General features: G+C 41.2%; 1 long non-coding RNA gene across 3 annotated transcripts in view; it reads left to right on the top strand.

The window, feature by feature from the left end:
• Positions 1-11292: 11292 nt before the first annotated feature.
• LOC138144157 (uncharacterized) overlaps positions 11293-15215 on the top strand; it is a 76354-nt gene continuing 72431 nt past the window's right edge. For 2 of the 3 annotated variants that reach the window (XR_011163872.1, XR_011163873.1), the window contains exon 1: positions 11293-11411. This is a non-coding gene — a long non-coding RNA (uncharacterized lncRNA). Of the gene's footprint in view, positions 11424-15215 lie in introns of all 3 variants that reach the window. The other variant, XR_011163871.1, reaches the window with a different exon arrangement.

Here is a 15215-nt window from a genome sequence, read left to right as displayed (position 1 = left end):
CTAGCCCTTCTCCTCCTTGTGTTATTTCTGCCAAAGAAAAGTAATGATCTGGAATAGATCTTTGCTCCTTGTCACAGCCAAACTTCTAGAAAGAGCTATTTGTTGCCTCATCTTTTATTATTGCTATCTGTTTTTGTTTCTAATCTTTCCTATTGGAATGTAAGCTTATTGAGGACAGGGACTATGTTGTATGTACATCATTGTATTCCTAGATGAACTAGCTTTCTGTCTTTCATGTAGTATGTACTCAAAAATATATATTGAAGTCGTGTGTTAATACGCACTTGTAATCCCAACTGAAGAGGTTATCCATAAAGAGGGTTAGGGTTGCTCTGGAGACCCCAAAATACCAACACACTGGGTCCTGCCAAATGAATTCAACTCAAGTCTTCTCTCAGCCAAAGAAAAGTAAAGTTTATTAAAAGTTCACTTGTATCAGACACAGAGTAAATCTGTGCTAAGTCATTCTATGGCACTCTCACTATTCTATGATGCTCTCACACACATGGAGACAAGATGGGGTCTTATATACAGAAGGTTGTGGGAGGAATCTAGGGGTGGTCTAGAGGAGGAGTTTGGGGAGGGTCTTCAGGAGGAGTTAATGATGTCAATGAGTAATTAAGGGTGGGAGGTCTAGAAAGAGAGATAGGCTCAGGGTGGGAAGTCTAGTAACAGAGGAGTGCCAAACAGAGGTTTGGGCTCAGGCACAATGTAAGGCTTATTGCCTCATGCAAATGCCTCATCAAATGGGATGACATAATCAGGGTTCAAGGGAGGTTCCCAGAGCCTGTACCTCAGGGACTCAAGGAGAGCTCAAGGAGGCTCCCAGAGTCCATACCTCATTATTCCCCCCCTCAAACAAATGGGACCCAAATTCATTTGGGGTGAAGGTCTCAGCTTCTGAAAGTGCTTCCTGCTGGCAAGGGGCATAGAGCTGCCCCTGACTCACTGGGTCCCGTTCAAGGGTGTCAGACTTCACATTCAAAGGGTCAGACTCTGGAACATGGATGATTCCAGGTCCAGTGGACTGGAGAACTTGGATTCAGTCAGAGATTTGCATAGCCTTAGTGGTCATCCAGAGGTTGATGGCTTGAACCCTGTAGAAGACAAACTGGGCAAGGAGGTTAAGCAAACAAAGACCAAACAGGCACCAAAAAAAATAGAGAAAAGACAATTTCCCTGGTACAAAAGACAATTTTCTTGACTGGAATTAAAGATGACTGTGACAAGGCCAAAACACTGTCAGATATCCCTTTCCTTTCTAAATTGCTCCATGGACATTTAGCACATGGAAAGCAAGAGCAGACACAGAATCTAATAGTTTTCGAAAACAAGCAGTAACTCTCCCAAAGCCTGTTCTCTCCTTCCATCATCATAGAGAGTGAAAGGTTTTTATTAGATTGGGTAAAGCTGGAGTGGTGGTCAATTTAGTTTTCAAAGTCTCAAAAGCTTTCACTTGGTGGTCTGGTCCTTGAGTAGCAATTAATGATTGCGGTCCCTCCCACGCCTTGGGTTTAATTGGATATAGACCACTCTGGGGGAACACTTTAGGATCTAGGAGTCAAACAAATGCTGGCATGGCAGAAGTAGCTCACCCAGTAATTTCCTGATCCCAACTATTGACTCAACTATTTCCCACACTTCTGAGGGAACATGGGGAGATCTGGGAGGCTTAACTAGAGAAAATTGGCTTTCAAATTTCACCAGCAGGTCCCTTCCCAACAAGGAGACAGTTTAAGAGGAGGGCATAAGGAGGGAGTGTTCAAACAACAGAACCTCAAGTAGGCAGGGGACTGGGTATGTCTGGAGACATCCCTTAGTTTCCCCTTCCATGCCCCTGACCTGACTGGTCAAGGGGATGGTAGAACCAATTGGTTAGAGCAGAGAACTTAGCCATAATAAAGTGGGTAACCTTACCTTCAGCCTCAATGCTTGCCCAGAGTTCAGTGAGAGATGGAGAAAGTGGGAGCACTGCCAAGCCCCAGGCTTCCCCTTCACTCCCAAGTCTTGAGAAGACTGGAGGACAGGGTACTGGGAGGTGGCTCTACCACTTTTCCAACCTCAGAGACAATCCTTCCTCCAATGTCCCTCCTGGTCAAATGGGCACGGTTCTAGAGGTTCCTGGGACTCCCTCTGGGGGGGTGCCCTGGAGGGGCACTCCTTGGACCAGTGACCCTCCTTGTGGCATTGAAAGCAGGTTTTCCCCCTGCCCAAGTAACTGGGCTTCCTCCAAGGGGGTCCCCTGGAGGGGCTTTTCCTGGCCATGGAAGCAGCCAAGAATTGAGCGTGTTCTCTGTCTCTGGTTCATTCCCTGTGTTCTTTCTCCTCTGCTGCAACCAGATCTCTGTTATTAAAGACTCCAAAGGCCATTTCCAGTAATTGGGCCTGGGGTGTTTCAGGTCCCATTGCCAATTTCTGCAGTTTCCTCCTAATATCTTAGGCAGACTCATTAAGGAAATGCATGTTCAGGATTGCTGCCCCTTCTATAGAGTCAGGATCTAAATTTGTATACTTTTTAATAGCTTCTACAAGTCTATCTAGGAAAAGGGCAGGGTTTTATTGATTTGTCTGAGAAATTTCTCTAACTTTTTGATAATTTACTTGCTTTTGAAATGCAGTTCTTAGGCCTTCTAACAGGCAAAGTATCATAGGGTCTCTCTTTTCTCTCTCCACAGGGATCTGATAATCCCATCCTGGGTCACTAATGGGAACAGCAGCTATTCCTGGGGGGTATTTTCTGGGGTCATTGCTAGCCAAAAGATCCCCAAATTTTTGGACTTGTTCCCAGATTTTCCTCTTCTCCTCAGTGGAACAACAGGTAGAGAAGAGGATATGCAAGTCACCCCAAGAAAGCTCAAACTGCAGGGGATAAGTGCCAAAAGCCTTCAGTAAACTTTGCTGGGGTTTTGGAGAATTTACCCAACTTTTCTTTAATTTGATTGAGATCTGAAATGGAGAATGGGACATGCACTCTAGTTGTCCCACCTGATGAGAAAGCTGCTTCCCTTCAGGGAAAAAGCCCTGAAGGTAGTATGGGGAGAGGCTTGGAAAGGGAGGTTGAAAGTCCTACTTTCTGTGAGAGAGTAACTGGAGGATGCTGACTGAACTGGATCAGACTGTAAGACTGGGGGATCTGGCTGGCAAAGGGGAAAGTCAGATGGCACCTGAGGAGTGGAAGGGGTCAGAAGAGGAGATACCTTTATGACTGCCTTGGGGGTAGGGCCTGAAGCCTGACTGGGTGTTGCCTACGGAGGAGGGGCCACAGAGAGTGGCACTTCAGCAAGACCAGTGACTGGGACCTGAGCAGGGGTCCCTGAGGGGGGAGGGGCCATGCTGGGAGATGCAGGGTAGGAGATATGGATGATGTAGGAGACAGGAAATGAGGGGTGTTGGGGTAGAGGAAAAGGGGAGGGGAAACAAGGGGGAAAAGGGTTGGGGTGCAGCAGAAGGGTCTGGGGGAGCTGCCTCAGTGACCTGAGCAGGAGTTGCTCAAGGGGGAGGGGCTGGGAAAGGGTCATTTAATTGGTCCCTGTTGCCCCTCTGTGGAAGGGCTCTAGCTTCAAGCATCTCACAGTCTTTCCTCAGAAACTTGTTCTGAGAAAGTTCAACAAAAGGCATTAAGTAGGCAACTTTGATGGATCTTCCTTCTTTATGACAGTGTGATTCTAACTGGAGGAGAGTATTATCTTTTAAAGTCCCCAAAACAGGTCATGATTCATCGTCTTTTAGGCTATACCTGAGCCAAACAGTGTTGCAAAAAAAAAAAAAAAAGCTAGCTTTTCCTTTTTAAAGTCTCCAGAGAAACTAAATTTTTTCCAGTGTTGTAAAAGACAAGAGAAAGGCTAACTTTTGGGAGCTACAGGCATAGGGCCTGGAAGTCCCTTGCTCCATAAAAGAAGGTTTGAGAGTAAGAGTCGAAAAACAAACAAAAAAAGTACCTGAAGTTTTTCCAGTTGCCTAGCGCCAAGAGAATTTAAAGAATATGGCTTACACTTCCAGATGGCGCATCTGTCTTTATCTTCCATTCTTCAGAAGCTGCACACATGTCCATGTTCTCCAAAATAACCAAACAGGACCAAGGACCTGAAGTCAGGCTGAGCATGAAACAGCCTCCTAGCTGTCTGACCTAATGGGACCTGAGAGGTCAGGCCCCAAAAAACCCATACACACACACACACAAAACCCACAAAACAAAAACAAAATAAAAAAAACCTGCACTTCCAAGGTACTAGGGAGAGAGAGAGGCTTATGTACTTTCTACTCCCTACTGGAAAAGAGCTTGAGATTAACAGTGCTCCCAGTCAGGGAACCATGGAAATGAAGAGGTTGCCCATAAAGGGGGTTAGGGTTTCTCTAGAGACCCCAAAATACCAACATGCTGGGTCCTGCCAAATGAATTTGACTCAAGTGTTTTCTCAACAAAAGAAAAGCAAAATTTATTAAAAGTTTGCTTGTATCAGACACGGAGTAAGTCTGTGTTAGGTCATTCTATGGTGCTCTCACTATATTATGGTGCTCTCACACACATGAAGACAAGATGGGGCATTGTAATGGGAATGCAAATTTAAAGATCTTCCCTGCCCCAGGCTAAAGTGCACCTGGAGCCTGGGGTGGGAGGCTTGTTTTTCAGTAGATACTTCTTGATCGGCCAGTGAGTCAATAAGGTTGTTAAATTCTCTGAGTCAGAAGAAGGCTATATAAGCCCTGATGTGTAGCTTTGTTTTGGAGCTCACTTTGAGAAGTGTTCTGTGATTTGATCTGGATTCTGGGAAGCCGTTGTCCAGAGGCCCCCCTCTCCCCCCCGCCCCTTTGAAAACCCAGATGTTGAGTTGGTATGGATGTAATGGTTGGACAGTTTGGAAAGCTGTCTACTTGATATGTTTCTGTCTTGATAATTCTGCCTGTATACTTTGAAGTTCAGGGTGCTGATCTTTTTCCCCTGAACGAGGTAAAGGATATATGTTTGACTGATTAAAGTAAGCTTGTTAACCCATTTTGAGTTGCTTTCCTTTATCAAAGCAGATCCAAGAACCTGTGTTGGCAGCCACCCTGGGGACACTGGGGTGCTTGCTGCTACAAAAGTCATTCTATGGTGCTCTCACTATACTATGGTGCTCTCACACACATGAAGACAAGATGGGGTATTATATACAGAAGGTTGTAGGAAGAATCCAGGGATGATCTAGAGGAGGAGTTTGGGGAGCATCTTCAGGTTGAGTTAATGAGGTCAATGAGTTATTAAAGGTGGGAGGTCTAGAAACAGAGGAATGACAGAGGTTTGGGCTAAGCCACAATGTAAGGCTTATTGCCTCATGCAAATGCCTCATCAAATGGGATGATTTAATCAGAGTTCAAGGGGGGTTCCCAGAGCCAGTACCTCAAGGACTCATGGAGAGCTCAAGGGGGCTCCTGGAGCCCATACAAGTACTGGAGAGACTGAGGCTGCCAGATCTCTTGAGTTCAGCTCTTCTAAGCTGCAGGGGGCTACGCCAGTTTGGTGTCCATACTAAGTATTATATCAATATGGAGCCTCTAGGAGTGGGGTTTGCTAAGTTACCTAAGAAGGGGTTAAGCAGCCAAATTGAAAATAGTACAAGTCAGAGTTCTTATGATAGATAATGAAATTAGTCCCATGAGTAACCCCTTCTTGCTGTTTGTCCTTCATTCTTGAAGAGGGCCATGATATCAGGAAGGTGATGCCATGACTTGCAAGTGAATTGTATTTAAGTGAGGGAGGGCTGTGCAAAGTCACCAGAATCACTTTCATTTCTTGGGCCATCTGGGTCCAATATAGCCAGATATAGATCAGCCTACTGGAGATGTCCCAGAATTCAGTGGGGAAACTTGACGTTTTCAAACTAAGATCTTTAATAGGTCTCCATTTGACTAAACAAAGCCTATTCAGTGATTAAGTCTTAATAAGAAATGAGACAAAGAATAGCCTCTTTAAAATAAAAAAGATCTGGAAGGGTAAGACCCTCAGGATTTCTGGCCAGAAACAATTGCCATCTACACTCATTCTGAGCCCATTAGGGCCCAAACAATGACAAGTAGGGTTTGACCTGGAAAAAGAAAGGTAGGATGCAAGGAAGGAAGGAAGGAAGGAAGGAAGGAAGGAAGGAAGGAAGGAAGGAAGGAAGGAAGGAAGGAAGGAAGAAAAGCAGTAGTCACATTCACTTCCCACCTGAATGAGATAAGGAGACTCCTGCCCTTAATATGTACACAGAAGTGTTGAGGTCAGAGTTGGGAGAGCAGGTTCAGGTGTGAAAGAATTCACTTAGACATTCTCTTTCAGCCAATGAGAGCTTTTTATTTTACATGAAAAAGCATCATGGGCCTCCTTAGCAAGAATGCTAAATGAGATTTTGATATTTAGGGGAGTTATGCTTATGTAGAGGTTTCAGAATGGGTAAGTAGTTTTAGAGGTTTTATGGGTGTTGAAGATTAGGGACAGGATGAGGAAGATAGATGACACAAGATAGGGAGATGGGAAATTTTATGACCCAGGATGGGGGGAGACAAGGAATTTTATGGTCCAGGATATGGTGGAAATTTTATGATATTTCTAGATAAAGGGAAGAGACTTTAGGACACCTTCAGGTTAGAGAATAAACTAGGGGCTTTATAAAATACTAGAAAAGCAACCTCAATATTGCTTTTAACCCTTAGGACATTGTATCCACATCAGAAGTCTCTCTCTCTCTCTTGGTGTCTGTCTCTCTCTCAGTCTCTCTTTCCATCTGTGTCTATTATCTATATCTATCTATATCATCTATAAATGCACATATGTGCATACATACATATATTGAATGAATTAATTTTGCTGCATATGTTCCTCTATGCAGATGATTAAATCTAAGCTTTTTCTCTGAACCCATACAATAAGTTTCTCATGGCAGAATCATGTTCTTTCCTGAAATTTTCAGTCTGTGAATTATTTCACTTGCTACCTTTAGGATTGAAATGATCACAGAATTCTTTGACTTTGGCCAGTTTTGATCAAATCTGCCTGTGACTGAGGACATCTTGAATCAAGGGTGCCATCTGGTTAGATGACATCTGTATAAGAGATGGTTTAAAAAGAAAAAGACAATTTGATATCCCTTTAAATTTAGATTGTTCATGTCATGAATTTCATTATTCTCTGCATTGATGTGAAAGGTCACTAGAAACCAAGAGTTTTACAAAAATGCAGCTGAAACTGAAAAAAAAAAAAGTTGACCTAAATCCCTTCAAACCAAGATCCCTCTTACATTTTTTTTGGTCCCCATGGAGGGTTTGGGGGAGGTTGGTGGCAACAATTGTTTTTATGAAACTCTTCGGTTTTGACTGTGACCTTTATCATATACCTGTTCTTGGGGTTTGCATCATCTCAATGGAAGAAACCATGATGGGGGAGTAAAGGAAACATTATAGGGGAACCTGAAGGCTGGGCTCAGACTTGGTGCTTTAAGGAAAAGCAAGAAAGTAAAATTATTAGATCGTATTTGTTGCTATAGTCAGAAAATGAAAAATTCTCTGAATTTTATAACTGAAAAATTTCCGTGGGCTCTGGTCAAATCTGTCAACAACTGTTTCCTACTTCTTCATATTTATAACTCTGCACTTCCCATGCCACTAGGTCAGGATGACACACATGCCTGGCTATAGAACACACATGCAGAATTCTTCAAATCCTCTTCTTCTTCCCTGAAACAAATGTTCCCAGGAACCAACTCCTCCTCACTCCCTAATTTAAAATATGACTTTTAGAAACATGAGGAGGAGTTTGGAAGTCAGCTAAGTTTTTGGTAAGTCTTCTCCTTTGACTGACTTGAAAATCACTAGATTCAATTGGATGCATTCAACAAATACTTATTGAAGTCCTACATACGCAGTGGCATAATGAAGCACAATAACAAGTATCTAGACTAAAATTCCACTTATTTAACATTCACTTAAGCTCAGGTAAGCGACTTCATCTCCCTCATCCCCAGTTTCCATTTATAAATGAGGGGATGGCCTCTGAGGACCATTCTAACTCTAGATCATAGACTTATGATGGACACTGGGAATATGAAGATCAAAAATGTTCCAGTCCCTGATCTTGAAGAGCTTATATTCAATTGGAGGGTGGTGAAGTAATCATATACACCCAGAGAAATAAATCCAATGTGAAGTTAAGAATGAGAGAGTATTTATGAGTGTGGGATGGGGGAGGCACCCAGAAAGATGTTAAGTGAGAGGCATTATGTTAGCTATACTTTGATGGTAGTTTAAAGCAATAGAGGTGAGGAGGGAGTACCCAACGGACAGGTATAAAGACACTGAGGTGGGGGCTTGAATGTCCTCTACAGGGGACAGTCAGTAGGCCAGTGTGGCTGGAAGGTAGACTATAGAAAGGGCAATATATGATAAGATTAGAAAGATTGTAGATCATTAACGGGCTGATGATTTTTTATTTTCTCCTGGAGACATTAAGTAGACACTGAAGATTATCAAATAAAGGAGTAAACATATATGAAATATATGCTTGGCAACTATGTAGATGTGAGAACTATTTTCTATATTGTTGATTTTTTTTATATGATGTTGGGGATGTTGCTCAAATTTTCAAGTTTCTCTTCAGTGAAATAATTCCTGTTTGTTATCTACTCCCTAGAGGCATGTGAGGAAAGATTAGATTTTTTAAAATTACAAAAGTACTCTGACTGTGATATCACCATATTGTCCTTGATTTCACCTTCAACTTGACCTTATTAAGTGCTTACTGGTGAAGAGCCTAACTCTACGTACTGGAGAAGCACAGATTAAATAAGACAGTCAATCTCTATCCTATGGAGCTCATAGTTTTGTAGAGGGACTTTATGTATTCACAAATAAAAATCATATAAATGTAAGGATGGGGTAGATTGAATCTATCAATACTTCCTTAAACAAACATCAACATCAACAACTTCAATATCACCCAGAGAATTTTAATGTATATGTATTTGTTAAGAGCAAAATGCTTGACTGGAACATGACTTGATTGTATTTGCGTTGGCTTTTCATTTGGCATGATTTTGGTTTTGTTTCTAAACTCATCTGCCTTCACTCATTACCTGGGCAGAGGCACAGAGTCACCAAAGAAAGAATACTGACACCTTTCCAAAAGGAAAACAGAGCAAATGAAAACATCTTTCCTCTACCCTTTCCTTCCAGTTCATAATTCCTTGACTCCGATGAATCCACTGTGTCCCTTGAGGAGGGATATAGTTTTTGACCAAAGTTGGGTAATTCCTTGGGTCTTTCCATTAAGTATAATTTCTGAAGAAAAGCTTCTCCTTTGTACCTGACCCAAAGACAGACTTTTAAAATTCTGGAAAGTTATACCCCAATTCTGGAATAGAACTTTGGGTGAAACCTCTAAAATAAAGGTTAAATAATGACTCATATCTCTTCAAAAAGAGATGAACAGAATCCCTTGTAGAAAAGTTATTCAATATACACAGCAGTGGATATAAAGTGTAAGCTATTTCTTCTTCCACCAAAAAATGCTTAAAATAGACATTAACATGTATCGTGTAACTCATCACCTCTATTAGAGTCAACCAGGAGGTAGGAAAGATTCCTGGCAAACCTCCAGAACTGCTCAAAAGATATTTACATCTACCTCAGGTGTTACTATCTTAACATCAACTCATGGTCCATATTTTCTGGCCAGACATACATGGTTCATACCTATAAAGAGACATATTAATGCAGATGCAGATCCAGATCTAACTAGATCCCAAAATAACTACAGATACAAGATAGATGAAGATGCAAGTATAGGCACAGATATAGATATATAAGCATATGGACTTACGTAGGTATAGGAGATAGAGATATCTTACGTTTCTCTTGGGGAAGGAATGCTTAAAAACTTTGTGATGGCAAATACCATTTTGTTTGTTCACAAGTGACTAGATGCCTAATAGTAATTAATGGTAGCTATCTTTAGGATGGGAGAAGGGGGAAGGAAGAAAAAAAAAAGAAATGTGCATGATAATTTTGCTGTACATTTCAAAGGATTAGCAAGTTGGGCACAATAGATTTGCAGTTTCATGTGCAATCATCTTTTTTATTGTACTATGTCATAGAAATGCTTGTTTTATTCCATAAATTTGAAAAAAAGACAAGTGACTAATGGCCTCTTTTCTTCCTTCACCATGCAGGAGATTCAGGGGCCCCAGGTTACCTGGTATAGCAAAAAGAACACTGAATTTGGAGTTGTAAAACCTAGATTCAAATCCTAATCCTTCTACTTCCTTTTGGTGAAACTTTGGGTTAATCACTTTTCCTCAGTTTCTTGACTTTTAAAATGTAGTGATTGCTAGAATGATGTAGACAGATTCTCCCTCTCCTCCCCTTCCCCCCAGGGAGGAAGATGTAGATAGAAGCAGCTAAACAATAATTATTATAGCTACTAGCATTTATATAGCACTTTGAGGTTTGTAAAGCAAAGCACTTTACAAATATTATATTATTTGATCCTCAAAAAAAAAATCCTGGGAGATAGGTGCTATTATTATTCCTATCTTACAGGTGGGAAAACTGAGGCAGACAGCAATTAGATGACTTGCCCAATGTTGAACAGCTTGTAAGTGTCTGAGGTCAGATTTGAACTCAGAATTTCTTAACTCCAGGTCCTGTACCCTATGCACTGTACCAATTCACTGCCTGTTTGAATTCTTGACCAGTCCACGTTAGCACTAACTGGATTTTGTTAACAACTGTTTTTATCATTAGCAAGCCTATTTGTGACCCATATATACATAATACTTACATACACATACATACACATATACATCCATATAGATACACACACATATGTGAATATAGATACATATACATATTTGTGTATGAATATACTTACATATACATACAAATATATCTATATAGCTATACCTATATATATGGCTGAAGTCTGCTTGTCCTCAGTAAGAACATTTATAAGGGGCTCTTGCTCCTAGGAATAAAACAGGATAAATCATCACAGGCCATCGACCCCTGAGATCCAGACCACATCTGGGTCAGGGCTGACTGTAATGATGAGAGAATTTGAAGATCTTCCCTGCTACTTAATAGGTCTAGAGAATTTGAAGATCTTCCCTGACCCTTAATGGGCCTCACTTAGAGTCCAACAAGAGAAGCTTGCTCAGGGGAGGCTTGCTTTTCAGGAAAGTCCACACCTTTTGTTACTTTGTAATTAGGCAGTGAGTCATGAAGGTTGTGATATCATCTGACCTTGGAGAAGACTATATATACTCTGAGGTGAGATTTTGCTTTGGAGTTCTCTTGTGGGAAGAGTTATGTGATTTGGCCAGATGAGACTCTGGGAAATCTCACTGGGAAGTGGTTGAACCCCCCTGGCTTTGAAAACCCAGATATTGGTGCTTCTCACTCTGGTAATTAACTATGTATGTATGTAATGATCACACAGCTGAAAACTCTTTGTTGGTCTGTTGAATTGTGTTTTTTTTTGTCTGCTTGTAATCTTTGTTTGTATTTTCTCTGAAGTTCAAGGTACTGACTTTTCCCCCTAAACTATGTAAATTATATATATATATATATATATGTTTGATTAAAGTAAGATTGTTAAACCTTTTTGAGTTGCTTTCCTTTAGTAAAGCAGATCAAAGAACCTGTGCTAGCAGCCATCCTGGGTATGCTAGGGTGTTTGCTATTCTACTGATGTCTCATGAAATTTGCTGTCTCATCTTTCAAGACCTTCAGAACCAGATGAACTAAAATCCAGGTTAAGGGCAAACACATTGGGCAAATGTGTTCTCAGTATCCTTTGTCTACTAATTTGGCCTATGTACCATCAATAAACATGTCATAGTTAGATCAATTGAGCGAGTGGTACCATCGTCTGGAGTGTTAGAATCTGAATAATTTATCTCCAGTTCTATAATTTATGATCTATGAATAAGAGACAGTGGGGCTGTAGTTATGGTATAAAAGGAAGAAAGGGAAATATATAGAGTTGGTATAAAGCTTTTTAAAATCCCCATTCCAAGGCCTAATCAGTATTCTCTGAGTATAGACTTGTTGTAAGCAGTTAGTACTATGGTTCAAGTTCCTGGTACCCTTTCACCTCTGTCTTGACTTGATATTATTTCCAGTGGGCATTTCAGCGTTGGGACATCTGAATAAAAATAAATAAGCGAAGAGAAATTTTAGTTAATTAATTTAGGTTCAAACTTGTAATTTTGTCAGTATTGATAATTCCCTGGTATGGAAGCTACTTCCAGGACTACAGATCAGCCCCTGGTCTGTTATTTATCATCTAAGAGGGTTGCTTGGGTCCCTGAGAGGTTAAATGACCTGAGCCTCATCATACAGATAGCATGTGTAAGAGGCAGGAGTTGAACCCAGGCCTTCCTGACTCTCAGGCTGGGACCTGACCTGCTTCTCTGGGGGAGGAAATAAAGGTAGAAAATCAAGAAGTGAAAACTTCCAGAGAAGCAGCATTAACATTTTAATTTAAGGAATGTCTGAAGAGAGAGACTCACAAAGTTATACAGGACATTAGCATTCACTCAGTCTAGCAGCTGTGTTTTAGAGAAGATCCAGTTGAGACAGAATGGCTTGTCCAAGGTATGTGTACCCAGTGAGAGGTAGAAGCAGACTTTAATCCACATCACTTGACTCCTAGGTGTGTGTCTGTTCCACTATCCTATGCCAACTACATAAATCATGTGGATTGGGCATATAGTAGGCAATCAATAAATACTTGGTGTTTAATTGATTGACTTATGACTAAAGAAAGACTTATGACTCTAATAAATCCCTTCTCTGAACTTAGTAATACTGATTTTTGGTATTGTTAATCTGAAGTACTATCTTGTGATATCCATTATTTTTATCTATCGCATACCATATTGCTGCATTTACTTATTTATTAATCTGTTTATTTGTTAATTTATCTGTTGATTTTTTATCCATTTATCTATTCTTTCATATGCTTATTTGTTCATTCACTCATCTATGTATGTGTGAATGTATTATGTACCTATGTATATATACACACATATACATTTATGTATGTATGTGTGTCTCTCTCTACATATACATACACACATCTGTACGTATTTATCTCTATTTATATATCATCTATATATCTATACCGTGTTTCCCCGATAATAAGACCTATCCCGAAAATAAGCCCTCCCCTTACTGTGTAAGATTACTCTAAAATAAGCCCTCCCCAAAAAATAAGCCCTATTGAGATTGCTACTGTAGTGAAGGTGATCCCCTGCGCTACACGCCCCCCCCAAACGCACGGCCGCGCTCTGAGCTGCATCCAATCAGAGCTGCAGCAGTGAGCGTGTCATCCTGTTCTTCCCCAGTGATTTGCTTATTGAATAAAGGTACATTTTTTTGTTCACATTTACCTGTTTATTAAAATTGCTGGCAATGTTCATTAAAATAAGCCCTTCCCTGAAAATAAGCCCTCTGGTGTTTTTCTGTCCAAAAAAATAATAAGACAGTGTCTTATTATTGGGGAAACACGGTATCTGTGATTACTTTGGTTTTAGGGAACTCTCTGGAAACCCTCTCCACTGATCAGTTCAGCAGCTTTTCTGTCACTTAGAGAGTTGCCAGGGAATACCAGAGAGGTTAACCTTGCGAAATCTCTGGATTTCTCATGGGACTGGAATCCAGACTAATTAATCATCATGGCCCAGAGAACTCTTAGTCTCGAAATTACTTCAGCTCTGCTCAAGGGCATATGACTGGGAAGAGTTCTCAGCGATCTCCATTCCATTCCCAGAAATATCTAACTTTGAGGCACGCTCTCCTTAATCAGCAAATGTGGTTTGATATTCCCTAGGTGAAATCTAAGTCTTTGGGGGACAGGAATGCAAGGTGCTCATGAGGAAGATGGGTTTTCATGTGCATGCATGCACTCAACATGCATTTATCAAGTGCCTACTGTGTAGAACACACGGTGCTAAAGGAAATTCAAGGATAAAGAAAGCAGGGTCTTGAGAGCCCTTGTCGAGTTAGAGCTCACCACCAGTAAAAGTATCTGATCTTGTGTGTGGGCAGTAGATGAAAAGTGTGTCACCCTGGTTTTGATCTGAGTGAACTCCTTCAGTGGAGCAGTTGCTAGGAATTGAACGTACCTAAGATGGATGGTTTCAGCCCCATTGGACTGCTTGCTTGGTGTCTGCTGGAGGCTCACTAGAACAGATCTTGCTTATGTAAGGATTTTGATTAAACACCCACAGACTCACAAGGTCTTTGATTATGTGCCGGCAGGGTATCTCCTCTTCCCCAACATCTCCCCTTCTTGCCGCCCACAACTCAATGCACTGAATAGAGAGATCTCTTGTTTTCAGGGCCCCTGGGGCCCTGTATTTCTCAGATGGAGTAGCCACACTTGAATCTGATTTTTCATGTTTTGACTTGCTGAACAGATCTTGTTCTCTTCATACATGTTGTATGTTCCCAAAGAGCATGCACATATGTTTCATGGCATGGAGCTTATAGGAAAGGGACTCACACTACATGTGTATGTGTGTGGCAAGATACCTCTAAACCTGGTCAGGTCAGTTGCAGCAGCAACAAGCCACAAACATTTGGGGAGTTTATTTAACAAATGCTCTAATTGGTTCTGCCCTCATCCAACAGGTGCCAGGGGAAAGAATTCAGAGTCTTCTCTTTCCATTGATACTGGACTTTCCCTGGCTCAGTCCTACTCTGAGTCTTCAGAAGTAAGCAAATAAGTTCTTTTTTTTTAAATAACTATTTGAAGTATCATAGGAACAAAAGTAAGTTCAAAATGCTGACTGCTTTGACAAGAAACCAAGACAGGGACAAAAACCTTCCCCCCTACTGCCTCCTCAATACATCCCTCCTTTCACTGCATCAGAAGGAAAATGGGACACATTAGTGAATGAGTTGTAAATGGGGGACCTGGGTTGTTGCATCACCATCTACTACACATCTCTCTCTCCCTCATTCTTCCCCTTGTCCCCTCTCTCCTCTTTCTCTGTCTCTGTCTTTCCCTATCTCCTTCTCTCTCCTATCTATCTCTGCCTCTCTGTGTATCTGTCTCTCTGTCTAAGTCTCTTTCTGTCTCTCTCTCTGTGTCTGTTTCTCTGATTCTCTCTCCCTGTCTGTCTGTCTCTCACTGTCTTCTGTCTTTCACTGTCTGTGTCTGTCTCTCTGTGTGTCTCTGTCTCTCTGTGTGTCTCTGT

Source organism: Petaurus breviceps, unplaced genomic scaffold, assembly GCF_028583685.1.
Source record: "Petaurus breviceps papuanus isolate PSGF00001 unplaced genomic scaffold, PetGlider_PUasm1.0 90692, whole genome shotgun sequence".
NCBI lineage: Eukaryota > Metazoa > Chordata > Mammalia > Diprotodontia > Petauridae > Petaurus > Petaurus breviceps.
Note: the sequence above shows the minus strand (reverse complement) of the source record. Positions and strands in the feature narration are given on the sequence as shown.